General features: G+C 48.4%; 2 long non-coding RNA genes across 2 annotated transcripts; one reads left to right on the top strand and one right to left on the bottom strand.

Moving 5' to 3' along the window:
- Positions 1-6,015: 6,015 nt before the first annotated feature.
- On the bottom strand, positions 6,016-22,481 carry LOC115031082 (uncharacterized). Its single transcript, XR_003836649.2, has 3 exons — positions 21,956-22,481; positions 6,718-6,812; positions 6,016-6,486 (listed from the first exon to the last, which is right to left on the bottom strand). It is a non-coding gene; the product is annotated as an uncharacterized LOC115031082 (long non-coding RNA).
- Positions 13,495-19,253, top strand: LOC110295203 (uncharacterized). Its single transcript, XR_002378024.3, has 3 exons — positions 13,495-13,871; positions 18,046-18,179; positions 18,471-19,253. It is a non-coding gene; the product is annotated as an uncharacterized LOC110295203 (long non-coding RNA).
- Positions 22,482-23,154: the final 673 nt, after the last annotated feature.

Below are 23,154 nucleotides of genomic sequence, written 5' to 3' on the forward strand. Positions count from 1 at the left end.
CCATGGCATACTCTCTTTTCACTAGAATCTTCCTTTCATCCTCTTTCATTCCCTCAATAATCCAGCAATGGCAGCTAAGATGAGACACTAGTCAGGTATAAGGATGCAAGGATGCGTGCCCATGACCCCAGAGTTTGGGAAATAGAGGGAAGAGCATTGGAAGTTACAGAGAGATCAGCCTGGATCACATGAGACTCTTATCTAGAATAAAATAAATAAAATAAAATAAAATCATGACCTCAGTTTTGCCCACGCAGTATCATCAATTAAAGCCACAATATTTCAATATTATCTTAGAATCCTACAGTGGTTTGGGTGCACTGGCTAGTTGTTACATCAAGGTTGACATAGCTCAGGTCATCTGGAATATGAGAAGCTCAGTTGAGAAAATGCCCCCATCAGACTGGCCTATCAGCAAGCCTTTTGGGGGATTTCCTTGATTAGTAACTGAAGTGGAAGGGTACAGCCCACTGTGGGCAGCGCCACTCCTAGGCAGGTAGGTCCAGGAGATATAAGAAAGCAGGTTGCACAAGCCATGGGAGCAAGCCAGTCAGAAACATCCCTCCATGGCCTCTGCTTCCTGTCTTCAGGTTCCTGACCTGACTTCCCTCAGTGATGATGTGACCAGGGAGCTGTAAACCGAAACAAACGCTCTTCTCCACAAGTAGGTTTTGGTCATGGTGTTTTATCCAAGCAATTGAAAGCATACTAAGATGACTTTATTAAAACCAGTCTAAATCAACAGATTGAATTAAAGCCCATTCTTGTAAGATGCATCTCGGACTTTTGGGGAATTTAAGAAACATGGCATTTAGTGGGTGGGGGAGGGTGTGGGGGACTTTTGGGATAGCATTGGAAATGTAACTGAAATAAATACCTAATTAAAAAAAATAAAATGAAATAAAGGAAACATGGCATTTTACTGCATGTATGGAACAACAAATAGAACTCAAGAATAATCAATTTTTATAATTAAGTCTCCTTACTGAGTACAAACCCAAAGGAAAAGGAATTAGAAGAACATTGTTGCAAAAGTATTCTCATGGGATCCGAGAACCATTGAGTAAACTAAGTAGATTTAAAACTGGTGGGCTATAGAGGTAACCGGATACCTCCGGTCATCTTTTTATTTATTTTTGAGATAGGCTCTCACTAGGTAGCCCTGGCTGTCCTGGAATTTGCTGTATAGACAGGGCTGGCCTCAGACTCACAGAGATCCATCTGCATAAGACTGAATCTTCATTACACAGTGATTGGGGAAAGGTCTGTTTGCACAATGTGAAAAGTAGAAATGTGAGGTTTTAAAAGCCCGTGCTTCTTCCTTTGTTTGTTTATTCCCTAAAGTCCCTTTCTCTGTGCTGTACCCACTCCCTCCAACAAAGCTTGGTCACTTTCCATCCCACTCGCTATTTTTCACTTCTACGCTAACATCAAACTCAACTCTACGTCACAGATTTTAGAAGCACCCAGGAACAGTACCCAGCCTAGAGAAGGAGAAAGAGGAAACCGCCTGCCAGGCCTGCCTGCCTGGTCGGTCTCATCAACCACAAGACTTAGGTGTCATGAAAACTCTGCCAGAGCTCCCACAGGCTGACGTGCCTCCTCCCTCTCATCGTCTCCGGGAACCCTTGGCACCAATTTCCTAAGGCACAGAAACCTGGCTCTCCGCTTAAGTTTTAACCCAGAACTTCTCTGAGGTCCCAGCAGCACTGGGGAGGCGCACTGGCTCCTAGGCTGCTGATGCTGTGGCCCTAGCTACCCAGGGCTGCAAAAGCAGGCGGTGCCGCGCAAGGCTGCAAGTTCTAGAGAAAGCAGGGGGCGAGGGGCTCTGTTTGCCGGCTCCGCCATCTCCTCTAGAAAGCACTTAGCGAGAATAAAGTCACCCGCCCACCCCGGATACCTTCTATTGCAATTCTGACGTCCGGGCCTCCTTAAAGCCAGCATTTTTCTCCCTGGGAGAAAGCATTAGTTAATGATTGCCAGCCGCCTTCGCTGTCTGGCAGGCCACGTGACCTGGACACGTGACTTGGAGCCGGCTGGGATGGTTTCTCCTCTTTGAATAAGCTCCTGCTTATTATTGCAGTTACAAGTCTGTGGAAGCGGTGGGTGCAACGTGATTGCCTGGCGGTTACACAACGCCAGAGCGCTGTGCTCGCCGCTGCCAGCCAGCCGCTCCGGGGCTGACTTCTAAAGGAACAGAAAACAAACAGGACTTGCTGTTTTCCAAAGTGAGAGTTCGTTTTCTCTTTAGAAAAAGCATCTTGGCAAAAGGCAAAGCCCAGCCTTGCCAAACTGTACTAGTCCTTATGGGGCAAAAAGATAAAACTATCGTGCAACAGGCGATTTTTTTTTTACCACGCCTTTCTCTTCTTTCTCCCTGAAAAGGCCTCGAATAGGTTCTTTTTACGTTTATAAAAAGTGTACAATAATAGAACTTGGAGGCAGATACTTTTAATCCCAGCACTCCTGGAAGCACAGGCACATAGAAATTTGTGATCTTGAGGCCAACCTAGTTTACATAGCAAGTTCCTGGCCAGCCTGGGCTACACTATGAGAACCTGTGTCGTCGTCGCCGTCGTCCCCCACCCCCCAACGCCACCCTACGACCTATCCCCCACCCAGTATTAAGGTTCTAATACAATAGTAAGAGTGTTTGGCTTCCATGTATTAAAGGTCTTAGGATCAAACCCAGAGAGAGAAAGAGAGGGAGGAAGGGAGGGAAAAGAAAAAGGCTGTATGGTTAGTTTTAAATTTAAACTGCAAATGAAAAGGTCTTTTGTGGCTCCTCCTGCCTTTTAATTTGTAAAATATTAACAGTTGAATTTTTATTTTCAGCGTCTGGAAGAAGCTTCATAGGAGACATTATATGCATGCATATGAATGAAAATATATGCAGATTAGCCTCCAGAGGGCCTTTCCCCCCACCAAGATATCTTTACTGTGTGCGTCTTAGAACTGTCCAACGCCCCTGCAAAGGGAGCCCTGCAATGTTTAGCTTTCTCTTTGTTGACAATTACAAGAGATCCGGCAGACAGGAAAAAAAAAAACCACACAACTGAACAGGACAGATGCCCTGCCCAGGTGGGACTGCTGAGGGAGGTTCCCATACCTGTCTCTTCCTTTGAGGCGACCCTTTCTCCAGCCCAGGCCAAGAAGTTCTCAGTGGTGAATTCATTCCACAGCTTGCTAGCTGTTACTGCAGGAGCCTCGATAGCAGGAGTAACAACCAGAGACAGACAGACAGACAGACAGTCAGTCAGGCAGGCAGGCAGACAGGCAGGCAGACAGACAGACAGACAGACAGAGCAAGCCTGCCTTCTTGGGGTTTTACTTCAGAGATCTCCAGGGCCCAGCCTGGCCTGGCCTGACCTGGCCCAGACTGAAGTAGCTCGTGCAGTCTGAGAGGCCCCTTTCTGTTCTCCTAGCATTGCCAAGGGCCCTGCTCTACTGGCTCAAAAGACTCACGGATATGCCAGCTGACTCACGGTGTAGTGGTTTGAACAAGAATGCCCCCCCACAAGCTCATGGATTTGTCATGGTGCTTTGGGGGAGGTTCAGGAGGTACCGCCTGGATGGGGTAAGTGTGTCACTCTGAAGGGGCTTGGAGGGTTTAAAGACTCCACGCTGTCTTTGTCTGCTCTGTGCTGTGCCTCCAGATGTGAGCACACAGCTTCTTGCTCCTGTCCCTGGGGCTCTGCCCCCTTCTATTGGACTCTTGAATCTGAAGCCCAAATATGTTTTTTTTTTTTCCTTCTCTAAGGTGCCTTGCTTATGGTATTTTTACCATAGCAACAGAAAGGACATGGAGAACCAGAATTCAACCTTTTCTGGAAGGCTCAGGTGTGACCTCGTTTCTTAGGGACCCTTCAAGTCAGCCTCAGGAGGCTGTCATGCACCTTCATTTATAAGGGTCTGGTTGCTCTTGGCAGCAGGACTGGGAGAATGACAGGTGTGTCCTAGCGTGAACTGTGCCTCAAGCTTGAGAGTCCAAGGAAGCATCCTTACCCCTGCTCCTCCATAGCCAACCTGCAAGGCACCTGTGGAGGATCCCACTGGCCTGCCCAAAGTGCCTGGGGTTCAGGTGTGGTTGATGTGATCTCAACACCGTTCGTATTTACTGCTGAAAGGTGTAGAGAGAGACCCTTGCTTTGGCTGGGCCAAACAGGACCTTTGGAAGGAGCTTCTCATATTCAAACTACAGCAGGGCCTAGCCTCAAAAGACATAAAGGATCTGTATGCTCGGTCTTTGCAGCATCGTTTGAGTTATCCCTGGTGCCCATTCTTGGATGGATAGGAAACAAGGTAGAGCTAGGAAATATAATATGCTAAATATCCGGCCTTGTGGTGGTTTGAGTGAAATAGGCTCAGCCATTTGAATACCTGGTCCTCAGCTGTGGCGATGTTTGAGAAAGCATGCAGGCTTGCTGGAGAGGGCATGTCACCGAGGGTGGGGTTTCGGAGTTTATAGGCTGGCCCTCCTTCTGCCTCCCACTCTCTGCTGGTGGTCCAAGATCTCCATGCCTCCTAACCATGATGGGCTCTGGTTCCCCAGGGACCAGAAACCAGAAGCAAGAAAACCAACAACAAACAAAACAAACACAACACAAAACAACAACCAAAACCTCTTTCTTCCATAAGCTGCTTTTGGTCATGGGTTTGTTTGTTTGTTTGTTTGTTTGTAGCACATCAACAGAAAGGTGTAGCTAACCAAACCTTGACAAGGAAGAAGATTCTGGCGCAGCATAGAAGAACCTGGACACCGTGCTAAGCAAATGGACTCTATCACTCCCTGTGGTTGTTATACAGTTCTCCCTCTATGAGGGGTCTAGAGGAGAACGCGGTGCCTGGAGGCTTAGGAGGGGGAAAGCACAGAGAGAAACCGGTGTTTGGCAGATAAGAAATTTCACTGGAAAGACGAAAAGGCTCTGGAGACCCGGTGGACACAACAGTCAGGAAGCCGTGTAAATGTTCTCCATGCCACTCACGTGTCTGCATAAAATATCAACACACCAAGTTGTATATGGACAATATCCTACCACATAATATTACTAGCCTCTGGTAATCTCAGTCTTTGGCCTGTTTTGGAACGATAAGTTCTTTGAAGATGACCCCTTCAATGTCCTTGGAGATGAAAAGCCCACAATGCCATCTTCCTGTCCTTTAGCTTTGGTTTGATGGTACCCGAGGCCTTCGTGGGTGCATCCCCGCCCTCCTCAGCTTTTTGGCCACTGGAGAGAGAGATTAGCTGGCAAGAAAACATGGGAGTGTGTAAGGGGGAAGGTACAAGGTCAGCCACAGCTATGGCCTGTTCCTTGCTGCCGCCATCAGTGAGGGATCATCGGTTTGAGAAGAACCGGTCTTGGTCTGTCTGCATGGGTCATGTTTTTCTCACCTTTTAGTAGATTTTGTAGGAAGTTCTGAAAAATCCGGAAGAAGCGTGAGCATGGGAGCTGGGCTGGAATGTGAGAGAGGAAGACCGGAGGAAGCTTAAGGGGAAAGGGAAGACAGGAAGCCGCAAACATTCCACGGGGCTCCCTGGACGAGGTTGGACTGGTGATAAGGATAAGGATGGCCTTGGAGCACTGTCCCTACTAACAGTGAGCAATCTCCAGGATTCGCTCATAAACTAAGAGGCAGGTCGGATACGGGAGACTTCTATTACTACTGTGCAACACATCTGTCTCCCGCTTCCACCTTCATCGGGTGTCAACTTGATACACGGATCTCTGTGGGTTAGGGTTCTGTTGTTGTTTTGTTTTGTTTTGTTTGTTTGTTTGCTATTTAAGGAAGGAGGGCCCGGCTCACTGCTAGGCAGGTGGCCCTGGGTTCACCATTTATCCATGGTCTCTGCTTCAGGCTCTGCCTCCGTTCCTGCCTTAATGGACTATAACCTCTAAGCCAGGGGGGTTCTCTGCCTTCCTAATGCTGTGATGCTTTTATAGCGTTCCTCGTGTTGTAGCGATCCCCCCCACACACACACACACACAGAAAATTATTTCATTGCTTTTTGATGACTGTAATTTTGCTACTGTTATGAGTTGTAACATAAGTATCTGTGTTTTCCGATCATCTTACGTGACCCCTGTGAAAGGGTCATTCGACCCCCACAGCTTTGGGGGAAAAAAACAAAACAAAACACAACGAAGCACGAGGAGAAGCGGAGATGCGCCGGTCACGTGACCCCTCTGCTGCCTTGCACACGGACTGGAGGTGTTTCCAACTTGGCTCATCCTAAGCTTCAGTAGCCAAGATTTCTTCTCACTTGAGTTGTCTCCTTAAGTAGGCTCACCTGACAGAGAAAGACATGTCCATTCATTCCTCGAAAATATTGATTTTCCCCACTCGCAGGTGGAATGAGGGAACACAGCGGTGAGAGGCTGCCCAGCCATGCAGAGGAAGTGAGGGGCACCCGGGGGTGCGGTGTGAGCATGGAAGGTGTTGATATCGGGATGTCAATCGGTAGATACTATCAGGGCAAGCTTCTCCCTGGAAGACAAAAGACCGAAGACAGGAGATGCAAGAGAAGGCAATGTGGAAAAGGACACCAGGGTGCCACCACTTTTAAATGTTTTAATACTCCACTCCCCCACCCCCCAATGCCTTTGGGCATTCTAGGTACATGTTCTATCACTGAGTGGTAGCCCAGGCCTGTCCAGGGGTGAGAGACCCACACAGAGGAAAGGTCTAGAAGTCTGAAGCACATGAACTATATCTTACCTAGAATGATGTGAGAGCAAGCATCTCTCATGTGAGGCCTGAGTTCAGCTACTCAGCCAGTCATTGGCACAGAGCTGCCAGATCTGAGTTTCAGCCTAGAACACAGGAAGCAGGCCTCAGGGCTCTGTCTGTGCAGAGGCCACCACTTGCCTTTAACCCTACTGGAAGGGAATGGGACAGGACACCTGGGATAGCTTCGGGGACAGAATGCCAGGAGGGTTAGAATACAGGCAGGGGATTGATCCAAAGGGCCTCCCGGGCTGGGTCAACAAGTTGCCACGAGTCTGACAAGCCCAGAACGATCTGTTAGCAAATGGCTGTGTTTTAAACTTGATGCAAAATGGTCCTAGGTAACCCTGAATACATGTACTTGAAAGTGTCGATCTGCTAACCAATCCTACGCCTCTCCCACAGCTGCAGTGAACAAGAAGACAAGGGGGACAGGTACTGGCACTAAACTGTAGGGGTGACAGGTGGCTAAGATCTTGCTATGTAGCCTAAGCTAGCCTCTGGTTCATGATCCTCCCACCATGCCTCCCCCACGAGCTGGAATTACAACTACCACTGGAATTACAACTATCTGGCTTTCTTTTTCTCTCTAGTACATTAGCCCAGGCTAGACTTGACTACATAATCCTCCGGTCCCAGCTTCCCAAGGACTCCATTAGTCTTAGGCTTGACGATTGCCTTGCTAAGCTTAGAGAGCCAAGAGTAGACTCCCAGGTGAAGAGATAATTTGACTCGTGTTTAAGAAAGGAACTTAGCTGTCTAAGTTCTAGCCCTGTTCTCTGCCGTGACTGTGGGTGACGTTTCCCAATCCCTCCCAGCCTCTGGTTCTCCAGCTGTAAAGTAGGGGCAGCAAGCCTAATCATTCCAAGAAGTGATGGTAAACTAAGAGTTATCCACACACACACTTAGGACTCAGATCAACATCTGTGGAAGAGCTGGTCCACACGGACTCCTGGTCCCAGGGTAGCCCAGCTTTAGGGGCTCTGTCCGAGAACCATCAGTTTGCTTTGGGAAACAGACTCCTGCCCCTTGGCTAAAAGTTCTGCCTCTCTGTACTGCAACTTCAAAATACATGTTTTTAGTTGAGAACACATGTGAATGAATCAGGTAGACAAAAGGCCACCTTTTTAAAAAAAAAAAGGAATTATTTATTTTAGGTAAATGAGTACACTGCAGCTGGCTTCAAACACACCAGAAGAGGGCATCAGATCCCATTACAGATGGTTGTGAGCCACCATGTGGTTGTTAGGAATTGAACTCAGGACCTCTGGAAGTGCAGTCGGTGCTCTTAACCTCTGAGCCATCTCTCCACCCCAAAAGGCCACATTTATACCAGAAAGAAAAAATAAATAAATACAGATTTCAAAAAAAAAATGGTGCCAGGAGATATTTTAAAACATATTCATAATACTTTTTAAAAGGTATTCATTTGGGCCTGTGTGTGTGTGTGTGTAGATGGCTCAGTGGTTAACCAGCACCCACATGGTGGCTCACAACCATCTGTAATGGGATCTGATGCCCTCTTCTGGTGTGTCTGATGGCAGGGATACGTAAAATACATACATTTATTTTACATGTATGGATATACTGTCATGTATGTCTATGTACCATGTGCATGTTGGTGTTTGAGGAAGCAAGAAGAGGCTGTTGGGCCCCTGGAACTGGAGTTACACATGGCTCTGAGCTGCCATGTGGGTGCTGAGAACCAAACCCAGGTCCTCTTCCAGAGCAGCCAGTGCTCTTAACTGTCAAGCTAGCTCCCTAGCTCCCAAATCTATGTAATCAAAATGTATCCAACAGACACATAATAGGTATCCACTATTCAAAATTCCCAAAGTTGCACTCTGCCAAAACTCCATGTTACTGACATGAAGTAGATACTATTTCTGTAAAGATAGAAATCCTAGAGAATATTAATAAACCAACACAAAGTACCTGCCTTTTGTATGCTAAGGGCCTTCAGCGTGTTTAACATCCAAATGGTGTTAGGTGTGGGGAAAGATGGGGAATCAGTTTTCCAAACAAGTTCTTGGGGCTTCAGAATGACAGCTGTTCTATGTGTCAAGTACAACTTCAGATTTTAAATTTTGCCACTGTAAATGATTGTCGTCTTTGGGGTGGACAGGAAAAGAGAGCCGGAGCCTTTCCCTTAACTTGTTCCAGGTTCTCGGCTTCACTGGAAGTGAGGCTCTATTTAATGCCTTCAGAATCTGCTCTTGCCTGGAAGCAACAGACAAGTATGTGCCTCTCCCTTCTAAACGGGGGGAACGGCAAGAACAAACAAAGATTGGAGATTTGCTTTGAAGCTCCACATCCCAGAGCCAAGCTTCTCCCAGGCTCTGGGGCTCCTGGACGGTTACTGGAGAGAGTGCCCTGCTTTTAACAGCTCACTTATTAATTCCAGGCTCTATACATTTTGACTGAAGGTCACGTGTCTGCTTTTGACCTTAGTACCAATAGGAATCCTGTGGGAATCCTGAGTGGTCAAAAAACAAAAACAAAAACAAAACCGCTGTAATATTTGCTAATAATTAATAATGGCAATAATATCCCGGGTTTCTTGTTTTCCTGGTTTTTAATCCCTGAAGGCTTTGAATTACTTTCGCCGACCGATTGTTTAACCCACTGCTGACCTGTAACCGATCCAGGCGCAGAATATTGCCCTGTTGTCGAGAATACAGCCACGCTTGGCTTGTTTAAGCACGAAGACAGACACATACTGAAACTCAGTGTAAATTTCAGGTAGGCAGGTTATAATTACCTACTTGAAACCAAGCCAGGAAGTTAATACCCGCGCCTTCGTGAAAGCGCCCAGGCAACTTCTGGACCAGAGACAGCTCGAAGTTTCACCTCCTCTAACTACGGTTTTCTAAGCCTGTGTGCTACCGATATTTGGGACGGGAAGGCAAGATATCAACAGCGGTGGCCGGGGAAGTCCTATTTTGCCACTTCAGGGTGTTCAACAGTCACACTCGATGCCTGTACACAGATGTGCCTTCCAATATAACAACTGAAAATATCACCAGGCATGCCCAGATGTCTCCCGGAGTGGGGGCGGGGCAGTATCACGCCAGCAGAGACCCTCTGGCATAGCTGCGTGTGGTGGTGAGGCTGGGATAGCAGACCCATTCATTCTTTGGGTTGCTTGAAGAACTCAACACTGAAAGAGGCCACTGCCTGTGGCCTTTAAGACTGATACTATGGTTCCTCCCACACACACACATACAAAAATTGAAGAAATTTCCCTACCACAGTCTCTCATAGATAACTATCTCCTCTGGGTTTCCAAATCCCCCACAGTGGCTGTGATAGCTTCTGTTCCGGGACAGCCTCTATCCCAGGATGTACTTCGCCTTCCTAGGTCCCAGCTCCTTTTACTATAGACTCCAGAGGCCCTACCTAGCAGCTGCGGGGAGGCACTCCAGACACTATGGTAACAAGAGCTGCAACCATCTCTTGACAGCAGCCTGTTCTTGGCAGCATCAAAACATAGACCCCCCACCCCTACCCCAACCAGGAGCCTTCCTCCCTGCCCGGCACAGGCTGGCAACACCAGACTTCCCAGAGTCCAGGAAAGTGAACAGTTTACTCTAAGAAATGTATTTTACATCACAAACCCTAAGGCATTCACACATACAAAATAATGATTTTTTTTTTCTTTCTGAGTGTTTTGGACTTAATAGAAAACCCACACTAAGAGCCCAGGTTAAACCCAGCAAGGTGGCTACAAACCTGCAATCAGAACCCAGCCGTTGAGAGGTAAAGTCAGGAAGATCAGCGGTTCAAGGCCAGCCTTGTCTACAGAGTAGGTTGGAGGCCATCTTGGGTTACACTTGACTTTATTAGAAAGAAAGAAAGAAAGAAAGAAAGAAAGAAAGAAAGAAAGAAAGAAAGAAAGAAAGAAAGAAAGAGAGAGAGAGAGAGAGAGAGAGAGAGAGAAGAGGAGGAGGAGGAGGGAGGGAGGGAGGGAGGGAGGGAGGGATGGATAAAGCAAAAAGCTAGACATTCCAAGGCTAAAGCCAAAAGACAGGAAGTTCCTGGGTCACAGCAAGACCTTGACTCAAAAATTCCAAGGGAGAAATGTAGTAATTATGTTATAATCTCAAAATGGCAACTATAGTACACTGAATTTCCATCTATCCCTCACCCAGCTAAATCCTAACATAGTTTATGTTATAATCAGGAAATTAGGACCTGTACAATGTTACAGATCAAACTTCAGCTGCCAGTTTCCCAATGTCGTTCCTCTTTAGTTCCCGGGTCCTAGAGAGCCAAGTGTTCCTCACTGCTCCCTTCCTTCTCATAATCATGGTCCTTTTGAAAGGCCTTGAGTGTGGGAGGTGGTTGCACATGACTTCAACCCCAGCACTCGGGAGGCAGAGGTAGGCGGATCTCTGTGAGTTTGAGGCCAGCCTGGTCCACAGAGAGAGTTCCGGGACAGCCAGGGCTACACAGAGAAACCCTGTCTCAAACAACAACAACACGTCTTGGGAAAATTGTCTTTGCCTTGTGAGATATTCTCTGACATTTTCTGCTCTCCAAAGATGATTTTTGGTTGTGTGTGCATGCGTGTGAAGGTGACCATGGAACCCAGAAGAGGCTGTCAGATCCCGTGGAGCTAGAGTTGGCTCTCACTTGGACTCTGGGAACAGAACTCAGCACTCGAGAGCAGCACGATGTGCCTGCCCTTAACCACTGAGCCATCTCTCCAGGACCCTTTCTATTGTCTCTTAAGAGCCTGCTTTCTGCCGGGCATGGTGGCACATGACTTTAATCCCAGCAGGGGAGGCAGAGGTAAGTGGATTTCTGAGTTCAAGGCCAGCCTGATCTACAAAGTGAGTTCCAGGACAGCCAAGGCTACACAGAGAAACCCTGTCTTGAAAACAAACAAACAAACAAACAAACAAACAAAAAACAAAACAAAACAAAACAAAAGAGCCTGCTTTCTCAGCCAGGTTTGGGTGGCAGCTGGTTTGAAGCACAGTTCAGGGCAGCTCTCCCCTACTCCTCTTACTGGAATGTCTTGCCGCTCTGCCTCAGTGATGCTACACAGGGTTTTCTTTCTTCCTCTCCGCCCAGGTCGCCTGTCGGGGAAGTCAAGAAGTTGACTTCCCCAGCTGTCTCTCCTCCTCTCGGCAACACAGACATCCCCAGTGAACTGGAACCCAGACACTGCTCTCGTCTCTTCCCTCCATGGAGTGGGGGGACGGGGAGGTGGGGGGAGGGGGCGTCCTCTCCACACCTATGCTTCTTGCTTTGACTTCTAGTGGCTTCACGCGATCCCTCCATCTGTGGATGTCCTACCTGTAGTCACATTAAACTCACAGCACCTAAAATAAAGCTAATTAAGCTCGTTAAGTTAATTGTGGTTTTTGTACTTTGGCACTCAGTGTGGCTCAGATAGCGTATACTTAGCACGCTCTCACACAAGCCGGTTCCCCTTCTCTACACCCATGCACGGTGATGGTACACTCTACTGCTTCAGCCCAGCTTTTCCCTGGAGTCTGCCCACTAGTCCCCCTGCTTCCTTCTCTAATTCACAGGCTAGTAAACTTATCTCTTTGGGGTTTCAGATGTTTGAGACAGGGTCTAACAATGGAGCCCAGGCTGGCCTTGAACTTTCGATCCTCCTGCCTCAGCTTTCTGAATGCTGGGATTATAGGAATACCCCCCCCCCCCAGCCCTGCTGGTTGCCTCTGCAGCTGTCCGGTACCACTAAGCTACACCCAGCCCCTTGTCACGTTTGACAGAACACCAGAACCACCTGCAGGAACTCCCAGGGTTTCACACTTAGCCTTTAGAAGGGCGGGACCTACTGAGCAGACGCAAGCTCAGTGCAGAGTCAATGGTCTTCCCATCAGTGCCTTGATATCCCCACTTCTAACAAGTTCCCAGCAGCTGGGAGAAGAACAACCACCCACATACTAACTTCTAGCTCTCCACTTACTTTCTGACCTGCAGAGAATAGCCCAGGCTATCCTACCCATCCACCTAGACAGTAGGTGGCACCTTAACGTCCCTGCTAGAAGAACCTGCCCATTTGCCAGCCTTGCAAGAACGCAAATCTCTTCCTTCCTTAGAGGGACAAGCCCCAAACCAGCAGCTCTAGATAGATGGCCGGTGTCTCCCAGCCTTAAAGGAGCTGCTCTTCCAGCCCTGGGTGACAATGAAAGTGGGTAATTATAAAGCTGAGGCTAGACCCGCATTCGCCCAGGCAAGTAGTAAATTATAAGTGATGCGTTTTTGCTGAATTGTAGTAGCCTCTGTGAACGGCACTGCTACCACACACTAGCTTTTCAGCGGACAATCCTGCTGACTGGGAACCTTTTAAAAAACGACCAGCGATGGCGGAGAAACAAGCTTGTGTTCTCTGCTACTACAAGTCAGAACAGAAAGCACAGGGAGGGATCTAATGAGCCAGGAAAGGGGACTCCACTCATTTAGTAGAGCTAAAATTAATGAATTCACTGAGCGGTATATAGAGACGGCACACCAGACCCTTTTAACAGTAGGCCTGGGGGGAGGGGTGCAGGCTGACTAAAGATGTTACCCAGGGCCAAAGCCAGAAGACCTGTGGGCTCCCCTAGACATGCCTGGTGGAGAAGTTTTTGGAAGATCTTTCAAAGAAGGAGATCGTGCTGTGCCCAGTGCAGCCGAATCAAGAACGGGCTTGCACAGGCAAACCACGTGCAGGCGCCCTGGCCCAGGGCCAGTTTCTGTCTGGCCTGCAGGAAGCCGGCTCGGGCGAGCCGCACTTCGGCCATCCGCCGGCAGGTGTCGCTTTCCTGGCCTCTGAATCCACTGTGAGTTCAGCAAATGGAGGCGCATGGAAAAGGCTGGGACGCAGGCAGAGGAACGGATTTCCTGGCCTACAAACACCCTGGCTCTTGTTTCGGGGGTGGGGTGGGGGTGGGGTGCTTTTTTTTTCTTAAATCAAATACGTACAGGTTATTTACTGGGTGTCAGGCCCTGCAGGAGTGATTGAGTGGGTGAGCAGGAACTCCAGGTCCTGTCCGGGTCACCCTGACCTCAATAGCAGTGAGGGATTTTTTTAGGCAGCAACAGGATTTCTGGTGTCCAGTGCTTGAAAACTCAAGGGAAGAAAACCCCCAGCTCTCAAGCCAAGCAAGGATCTTTGTCTCTAGGTAAGAGGGGCTTTGCATTTCTTTAAACCCTCTTCCTTCCTTAACAGTGAGTTTTAAAATCCTTGCTGAGGTCTGAGTTAGCCACCCCGTGTGCTGGGGATACAGTAGACACAATGAGTCTTTAAGACCTTGGCTCCCAAAGCAGACGAACGCATAAGCAAGCAAGTATATGCTAACCTAATGTTGGTCTGATAGGATTAACCCCACCCATCACTGTGCATACGAGGGAAGCAGGCGTCTAGGGTGAGACTGGAACTCACCCTAAGTACTTAAGTGATACCCGGGGACAGAATTGATAGAGACATTCCAACCCCTGAGCACTGAGCCTATTTCCATACAAAACCCATCCCTGGACTGCTCCTAGGAACCACTGTCTGTCTACTATATAGTTAAATTCCCTTCTATGAAACTGTATCCTAGATTCTGGCTGAAGTTAGGAACTAGAGTCCTATGTAGCCCCGGTTTTAGTTATCTGTTGCTTGGTTTCAGACTGGTGTGTGTGCGCTGAATGTTTGGTTTTGGGGTTGGTTGTTTTTTTTTTTTTCTTTGTATTTTTTAAATGTTTTAAAAATTCAGAATTCCAGGAAAGACTTTTTTTTTTCCTCACTAGGCTAACAGAACATGTGGTTCCAACATCTGGGGTTTGTAGCTTGCAAAAATCTAATCAGGAAGCCAGAGAGATTGTCACAAATTCCCACAACGCACTTTGGGTATCTCTGCTCTTGGTCTGTTTAGAGCAGGTAGGAATGAGAGCTAAAAGCTGCCTAGCTCCTCTCAAGGTTGGTGTTTGGCCCCTTTTGTCTAGATGGGGAAACAGAGTTCTTCATAAGCACTCTTATCTCAACCTGTTTTATCTGATAAACAAAACAATACAGGCCAGCAAGACAGCTCTGGCTCCACAGGTAAAGGTGCTTCCTGCCAAACCTAGTGACTCGAACCCACAGGGTGAAAGAGAACTTCATCCTACAAGCTGTGTCCTCTGAGCTACACACCACACACACACACACACACAAGCTACACACACACATACAATAAACAAATGAATACATGTTTTAAAAGCATACAAAGCCCTGTATTGGACGTTCTCTGAACTGTGTTTTTGTTAGTACCCTTTCCAAAAAGAAAAGAGTTCTGTCTCATTGAAAAAACTCAATCCTACTACACATCTGTAACCCCACCCCTGCCAGAGGCTGGGGCAGGAGGATTGCAAAGCCATGTTGTCCCTGCTAGGATCCGGAAACTTCTAGAAACCAGGTAGCTGCCTTGGGGTGGCAAGGTCTTCCCTGTTCTTGCCCCATCCTTGCCCCCCTAAACAAATGCATTGGGATGGTTTAATAATAATCTATTAAATCCTATCACATTAAATTGTTAAATTGCTCCTGTCTCTTAAAGGAATTTAGAGCTGGGTATAATGGCATATTCCTGAAATCCGGGCGGGAAGATCACCAGTTCCAAATCAGCCTGACGACCATACACAGCAAGACCCTCCCGGACCTCAGGCTGCGAAACTTTTAAAGAGATGATATAATATTCTCTTTATATCAGCCACTGATTCTTTAGCATGTGTGGTAGTTTGAATGAGAAATGTCCCCCCACAGGCTCCTGTGTTTGAGCACTTGGGCCCCAATAGGTGGCTCTGTCTGAGGCTGTGGCACTTTTCCTGGAGGACGTTTGTCACTGAGGGTAGAGGGGCTTTCGGGGTTTATAGACTTGCTTCAATTCGTGTTTGCTCTGTTTGTTCCACATTTGCTATGGAACATATGATCTCTCAGTCTCCTGCTGATTCTACAGTTTGAGAGTACCTGGCTGACGTGTGTGTGTGTGTGTGTGTGTGTGTGTGTGTGTGTGTGTGATCAATCCCCCCCGCCAGGCTTCCCTCACCATTATAGCCTCTCCTCCTAGAACCATAAGCCGAATAAGCTTTCTTCCGTAAGTTGCTTTGGTAGTGCTCTTGACCCCTGAACCATCTCTACAGTCCTGAAATACTTTTGTAATGGTGAATTGATTTGGGGCTATTCTTAGACATTAGCGTTGCCTGTTGGCAATCAAGATTGCAAGCTGTGTGAGGACAGGAGCCATGTTTGTCTCCACCTCCACTCTGCCCAGAGTCAACCACAGTATACATATACTCTGTAGAGCAGGAGTTTCTGCTTGAGAAATGGAATGTGTGTGTGTGTGTGTGTGTGTGTGTGTGTGTGTGTGTGTGTGTGTACAGGAAGGCAGCTTCATCTATGATTCATAAGCCAAGTGCAGGAGAGCAAACACAGTCTCAACAGTGGCTTCTGGGAAGGGAATTTGTGGGGAGGGGTTGAACTACCATCTATAAGATCAGCTTTCCATTACTGTAACAAACACTTGAGATAAACAGAGTTACTAATAAAAGACAACTTCCGCTCACAGTGTACCTGAGCCATTGCTGGTTGGCCTGTGACACTTGGCCTGGGATAAGGCAAAAACATTCTGTCAGAGAGGATACAGACAGGGCTGCTCACATCATAGCTGCCTGGAAGCAGAAAGGGTCTGGAATCCCAGTATCCCCTTCCAGGGCACACCCTCAACCCTTATTTCTGCCCACTCGGCCCTCCCTCTTAAGAGCTATCCCATCACCCTGTAATGGCCCCAGGTTGGCACTTAACCAAGGCCTGAGAGATCTTCAAGATCCAAATTATAGCGGCAACCGAGATATTTAAATCTGAAAATAGTCTTGATTGGCAGTTTTTGAACATTTTGATCTCAATACCTCACGACTAAAAACTTTGCGATCCCCCAAGAGAATTTGTTGATAACAAACTGTTAAATTCTTACCACAGAAAGTAAAACAAAAGTCAAATACGCATATCGACTTATTTAGAATAGCAGATGAATGCTACATCAACATAATGAGCTGATTTGTTGTTGCTGCTGTTTGTGTGTTTATTAAGAGACAGGGTCTCACTCTGTAGTCCTGAGTGGCCTGGTGGTCACTCCGTAGACCTCAGGCAGGGCTCCTAGCTGTCTGGAAGCTTCCTGACTATGTCAAAGCCACGGGGCTTCAAGAGGAAGGATATATTTCACGTTTTCCTCCATGCTTACACCAGCCCAAGGTAACCACTTTCAAACGGAAGTTCTGGGGGTTAGTTTTCCTTTTGCTGTTTTCTGCCCTCTTAAGAAGAGGTCCTGCTATGCAGTCCTGGCTGGCTTTGAACTCAGGAGTCTCCTGCTTCAGTCGGCCAAGTGCTGGGATTAGGTGTGACCACCACACTTGGGCCACCTGTAAGGTTACGATAGTTTGAATGGGAAATGTCCCAGGTAGGCTTAGACATTTGAGTACTTGGTTCTGAGTTTGGGTGCTGATTGCGGTGGTGTGGCCTTGGCGGAGGAAGTACGTCACTGGAGGAAGAGCTTTGGGAATCCATAGCTTCACCCCGCTTCCGGTTTGCTCTCCGCTCCCTGTCCTTGCTGCCATGCCCACCTGCCACTGTCCCTCTGGAAGTGTAAGCCGGGGCACGGTGCTTTATCTTAACAATAGAAAAGTAACTGATATAAAGACACAGACCAGAGTGGCGGAGCAGGCCTTTAATCCCAGCACTCAGGAGGCAGAGCATGTGGATCTCTGTGAGTTCAAGGCCAGCCTGGTCTGCATCCTAAGACATCTCTGAGGGGTTCTGTTGTCATTTCTCTATACTAAAGAGTTTGTTTGGGACCACACACATACCACACCAGAGCCTGATCCCTGAGTCCTGGCCTTTTCTCCTTTGTATTTTGGGACTAAATTTCCCAGGCTGACCTTGAACTCTCTCTGTCGGCCACACGGGCCTTGAACTTGTAGTCCTTTGCCATGGCCTCCCAAGGTGCTGGGAGTTACAGGCCTGTGTCACCAAAACGGTTCCAAGAGTTTTTCTTAGCCACTGGTGCACAGAATTCTGGAGGGCTTTGCAGGATCCAAACGCACAGTATCCACCATCAGAACACTGCCACAGTCAGACAACACTCTATGCCAGGCCAGCTGAATCAGAAAACAGCATTTGTCAGAGCTTCCCAGCCCCAGAGGGCAAGTGCGTGCGTGGTTCACGGCGACTCTGCAGGGTAGCATTTAGTGAGGGCACTGTGCAGGGACTGGAGTCACAGAAGCCCCCAGGGCACCAAGGGGGACACTGGTAATTTTGCTTCTAAGCATCCCCTGCCTCTTCTCTAGATCAGCACTACCAGGAGTGATGACCCTCAGTGGCTGGTGGAGCCACTAACTATTAAGAGAACCAATTTGAACAGCTGGAAACAATAAGCATAGGAGGAGAAGAAGACACGCGGAGGACTGATATTGCTCCACAGGTGGGAAGATGTCGAGGACTGATATTGCTCCATAGCTGTTTTCGGAGGAGGGAAGATGGCAGGTGTAACAGCCTTGGGCCGTGGAGAAGGGTGGACCTCTCTACCTAGGCAGCCGGGGGATGCCAGGTTTCACAAGGCCCCCTTCTTGGGCCTCAGTTTTCACAGCTGTGAGATGAAGAGATAAAATGCCATTATCTTTCATATCCCTTCCATCTTCAGCTTCATGAGCTGTCAAGACTTACGCAGAACTTAGTCTCGATTTTATTATTCATTGTTCATCTTCTTCCACAGGGGCCGGTGGCAGCCTGTGCATACAGAAGTAGTTCACGCTCCCCGAGATGATGGAAGAGGTGCTGAACACCTCAAGGAGCTCCCTGTGCGCTCTGCCACAGACAGCCTGTAGCTCCCCTGCCTCACACCCACAAGGCGCCAAAGGCATTGTCTCTGCAAGGCCAGGGGGTTTTTGCAGAGCCTCTGGGCATCCTGGGAATGACACTGAGAACAGCATCCAGAGAGACACCCACCTACCAGGCAAGGGGTGAGGCTCTACAGTGAAAGATGGACCTAAGGAATCAATGGAGATACACAGGCCAGCTACCAGCACAGAGAGCAGCAGGCGCTAGGTGGGAATGTGGCTTTGTGCCTCAGCACTTGCAGAGGGAAGGACTTTATCCCTGCCATGGCACTGTTTCTCAAAGTCAGATGTTAGAAGCTGACTGCCCACGTAGCAATGCTGAGTCCGGGCCTAATAAGAAGTGATTGGGTCATGAGGACCAGGTCTTCATGAATGGAGAATGTGGTGGTTTGAATATGCTTGGCCCATGGGAAGGGGAGCCATTAAGAGGGGGTGGTCTTGTTGCAGGAAGTGTGTCGTTGTGTAGGCAGGCTTCGAGGGCCTATGTTCAAGCTCTGCCTAGTGTGGAAAGGAGAGGCTCTTCCTGGCTGTCTGCCAATCAAGAGGCTGTTCCTCCAGTACCATGTCTGCCTGAACGATGCCGTGTTCCCTGCCATGATGATAATAGACTGAACCTCTGAAACTGTAAGCCAGACTCAATTAAATGTTTGCCTTCATAAGAGCTGCTGTGGCCATGATGTCTCTTCACAGCAATAAAACCCTAAGACAGAGAATGTCCTAAATTTAGGGGCGAGTAATCCAGTTATAAAGCAGTGGGGGCAGGACGGGGCACTAGAGAGATGGCTCAGCAGTTAAGACCACTTGCTGAGAGGTCAGTCTGCAGCACTCACATGGGGCTCACAACTGTCTGAATTTCCAGTTCCAAGGAAGCCTTCTTGCCTCCATAGGCACCAGGTATGCCTGTAGTGCACAGACATGCAGGCAGGCAAAAAAATCCCATACACATAAATATATATTTTTAAAATATAATGAAATCAAGGAAGAGCTGGCCACCCCTGGAGGAAATGGCCAATTTTGTTGTAAAGCAATACAGAGGACCCTTCCTGCCCTCCACTACCAAGACTCTGGGTATCAAGGTATAGTAAGGGCCTCATTGATGGCTTCAGTTCTTAACTTAAAATAATGACAGGGTCTAATGGCCAAGAGGATTTCCCAGCATTCCTGGGGAGGCCTGGCATGGCAGGTCCCACCTGTAGTCCTACCACTCAAGAGGCAGGGGAATTCCAGCAAGTTTGAGACCAGTCAGGTTTTACAGAGAAAGTTCCAGTATCAGCAAGACCACATATTTTTTTTTTTTTGTCTCCAAAAAAATAAATAAGCCACCATTCTGCACCCTGGGGTGCTATCATATCATTTCCTGAACACTTCCCTCTGCGCTCACTCCGTTGGAACATCACAGGATGTGCGCTCAGCTTTCCCACTCTCTTCCTTAGCCAACTGGAAGTCAAGTCAGCTCATCTGGGGGTGGCTGGGGAGGGAGTTTGAAGGTGTGTTCCAGAGAGGAACATGCAGGTGTTAAGTAGTAGACAGAACCAGAGAGGCAGAACAACCTCCTCTGGGTGTGTGGGGGTGTGTGGGTGGGGGGTGTGCTGGCTTTTCAACCAGCAGAGATGCAAAACATGACCAGGTGGTTTCTTTATTGTTTTTTTGTTTGGTTTTGTTTTTGAGACAGGGTTTCTCTGTGTGGCCCTGGCAGTCCTGGAACTCGTTCTGTTGACCAGCCTGACCTCAAACTCAGAGATCTGCCTGCCTCTGCCTCTGGAGTGCTGGAACTAAGGGCATGCACGACTACACAGATGTTTTCTACATGCTGGTTATAAAAAAAAAAAAAAAAAAAAAAAAGGCAAACATTCACGTTGGACCATCAACGGCCCATCATCTTGTCTCCTGCCAAGCATCTACCTCTTTCATCTCCAAAGCAAACACCTTGAAAAATAGCCTCAGGGCCAGAAATCTCAGTTTGTTCCAAGATGTCTTCTGTCTAGAGTCCATCAGAGATGACTGGGTGCATGGCTGCAAACTTTTAAGACTTTTAGCTGGGTCAACCCCTTATTATCCAGTACTGTCTTTGCTGAATGTGAGCATTTGGGCAACTTTTAAAACCTTGTTGGACAGTGCAGTCATTTTGCACAAGGATACTCTAGTGCCCTAGGGAATTCCCTCAGATACCGCAGGGTGCCTTGAGTTCTGTAGCCAATCACAGACTCGGCTGGGGCAACACCCTGGGGGTTGAAGAGGCAGCGGAGCTGAGTACATCCTTTGCAAAACTCTTACTTGGCCTGTGTACTCTCAGCTAGTTGTTGCTCAGCCTGTCTGGGGCTGGACCAGGTTGCCCAAAGCCTCCCAAACACTAAAGTCATAGGAGCGATTTTGGGGTCAGATTTGAGAGCCAGAGAACCAGGAAGAGTTGTGTGGCCATGGCCAAATCCCCTTAGCTTACCCACAGGTCAATCTAGCCAAACTGAGACTACAGGAGACACATACATTGTTACAAAGATCGGTGCCAGTAAAGTCTGAGAGGCAATTAGCTGGGTGCCTGGCACATCAGTCAGTTTTACTGCGTGCTGGCTGGGAGACCCAGCTGTCCCAAGGGAAACCAGGCTTTTGGCACACGCCCTCATCACAGCCAGGCTCCAAGCACCCAAGTTGGGAAGGTGGATTGCCGAAGACCAAAAAAGCCGCTATCAATTTTAAGAGCAGAAATACCACCCACTTTCTTCCCTGGGCGGTCTCATCTTGACTTTTATTGAGGCCACCTGATCATTACACCCACCTTCTCCTGCACAGCTATGCAAATACCAGATTTGGCTGTAAAGACAGCTTTCCCGCCTCCCTTGGTGCCTTTCTCCAAAATACAACGTGTGGCTGCCCAGCGCCACATCACAACGCAGACACAGGCGGACTGGGACCTAGACACAGGTCTGCAGCCGCGGACGCGGAGGGGAGCCGCGAGCCCAAACTTGCCCCTAAGACTTTCTGACCCGAACTCTTAAGAACCACATTCGGGCCAAGTGTGTGTGAGCGAAACCCAGGCGCAGCCAAGGGTCCCAGGAGGGGAGAGGGAGAGAGGGAGAGAGGGAGAAAGGGTAAGAGGAAAGGAAAGGAGGGAGGGGGCGGAGAAAAAGTGAGGAAGGGGTGATAAAGGGAGGTGGGAGGGAAGGAAAGGGACAGGGGAGGAAAGGGAGAGGGAGGGGAAAGGAGAGGAAAGGATGGAAGGGGTGGGGAAGGAAGAAGTGGAGATGAAATAGGGAGAGGATAGAGGAAGGGGCGATAAAGGAGGAAAGGGGGAGGGAGAAGGGGCAGAGGCGAGGGTTGTAGTCAGAGGGGAGAGAGAGGAAGCAAGCATCCAAGGAGTCTGTACCAGGAAGCGGGAAGCTTCAGAGCCTCAGGTAGTGGGGGAAGGGGAGGGAGGCTGGGGGAGGCGGGGCGGTCACGGAGTCCTAGACCTCCCAGAGCCTGGCCTTTGCTGTCTTGTCAGTCTGTCCATCGATTCCACGCTCCTGGAAGTCTCTTCGTGGGCTCCCGGGGAGCAGGGCTTCCCCGGATCCCGCAGCCTCCTGTGATGCTCTTCGTGGGTTTTACTCGGGAGAACTCCAGTTCCCAAGGCAGAGTCCAGACCTCGCACGGCTCTGAGGCACAACTCGGGTCCTGCAGGCTCCCATGGTCTGAGCCCCGGACCCCGCTGTACTGCAAGCTTCTCTCCTCCTGCGTGCTCCACGGGTGAAACCGCGACTCTTCCCTGACTGTGATCCCTTTTTCTTGTGGTGGGTTAACCTTACCTCGCTCGATGACGTTGCAAAAAAAAAAAAAAAAAAAAAGAGGCTTAGAGGGAGAGGTTATCTTTAACTCTGTTGGAAATTAGTTAAGTCAACATCCCCGAACACAACGCGACGCCAATTCTCTCAGAGTGGAGTGTTCATGCTGGAAATAGTAACAACAAAGTCTAGCTAGCCTATAGCCGTTCTGCATAGAGCAATGTGAGAAAACCACAGCAGGGGGGAAACCCAGAGACTGGCAAACTTCTTGCCTTAGAATGATTATCATGTGGGGTAGTAAGTCTCTCTCACACATTGTGTGTAGACGTTAGTGTGCTCACGTGTGCATATGAAAGTCCTGCAATGAGAGCAATCATTTCTGCTCTAAAACAGCTTTGACCCTTCAGTGCATGCAAGCCTAACCCTATTATTATTAAATCCTCAAATGCTATTATTATTATTATTATTATTTTCTTTAAACTTAGCTCAAAGACCAGATAATCACAAACTTAAAATTAGCCCGAAGACCGTTCCAAAACAAGACAGGCCTGCATGATAAGGAAAATTAGTAGGCTCAATCAAGTGAAACATTTTTAAAGTGCTTCATGCCACATCCGGTCCCCACCTGAAAAAAAGCTATGAGTGTTTCATTAAATGACCAGTTCCAACTGGTGAGCCCTTCATGAGGTGGGCTCTCCAGGTGGAATGGGCGCTCCTCTAAGCTATGTCCCAATTAGCCTTAAAGCTGGATGCCCTGGGATACTGCGCTGTCAGATTGTCTGCAGGAGCCCCAGGGGTGGGATTG

The sequence above is a fragment of the Mus caroli genome, unplaced genomic scaffold (genome assembly GCF_978045245.1).
Source record: "Mus caroli unplaced genomic scaffold, Mus_caroli_1 scaffold_4, whole genome shotgun sequence".
Lineage (NCBI taxonomy): Eukaryota > Metazoa > Chordata > Mammalia > Rodentia > Muridae > Mus > Mus caroli.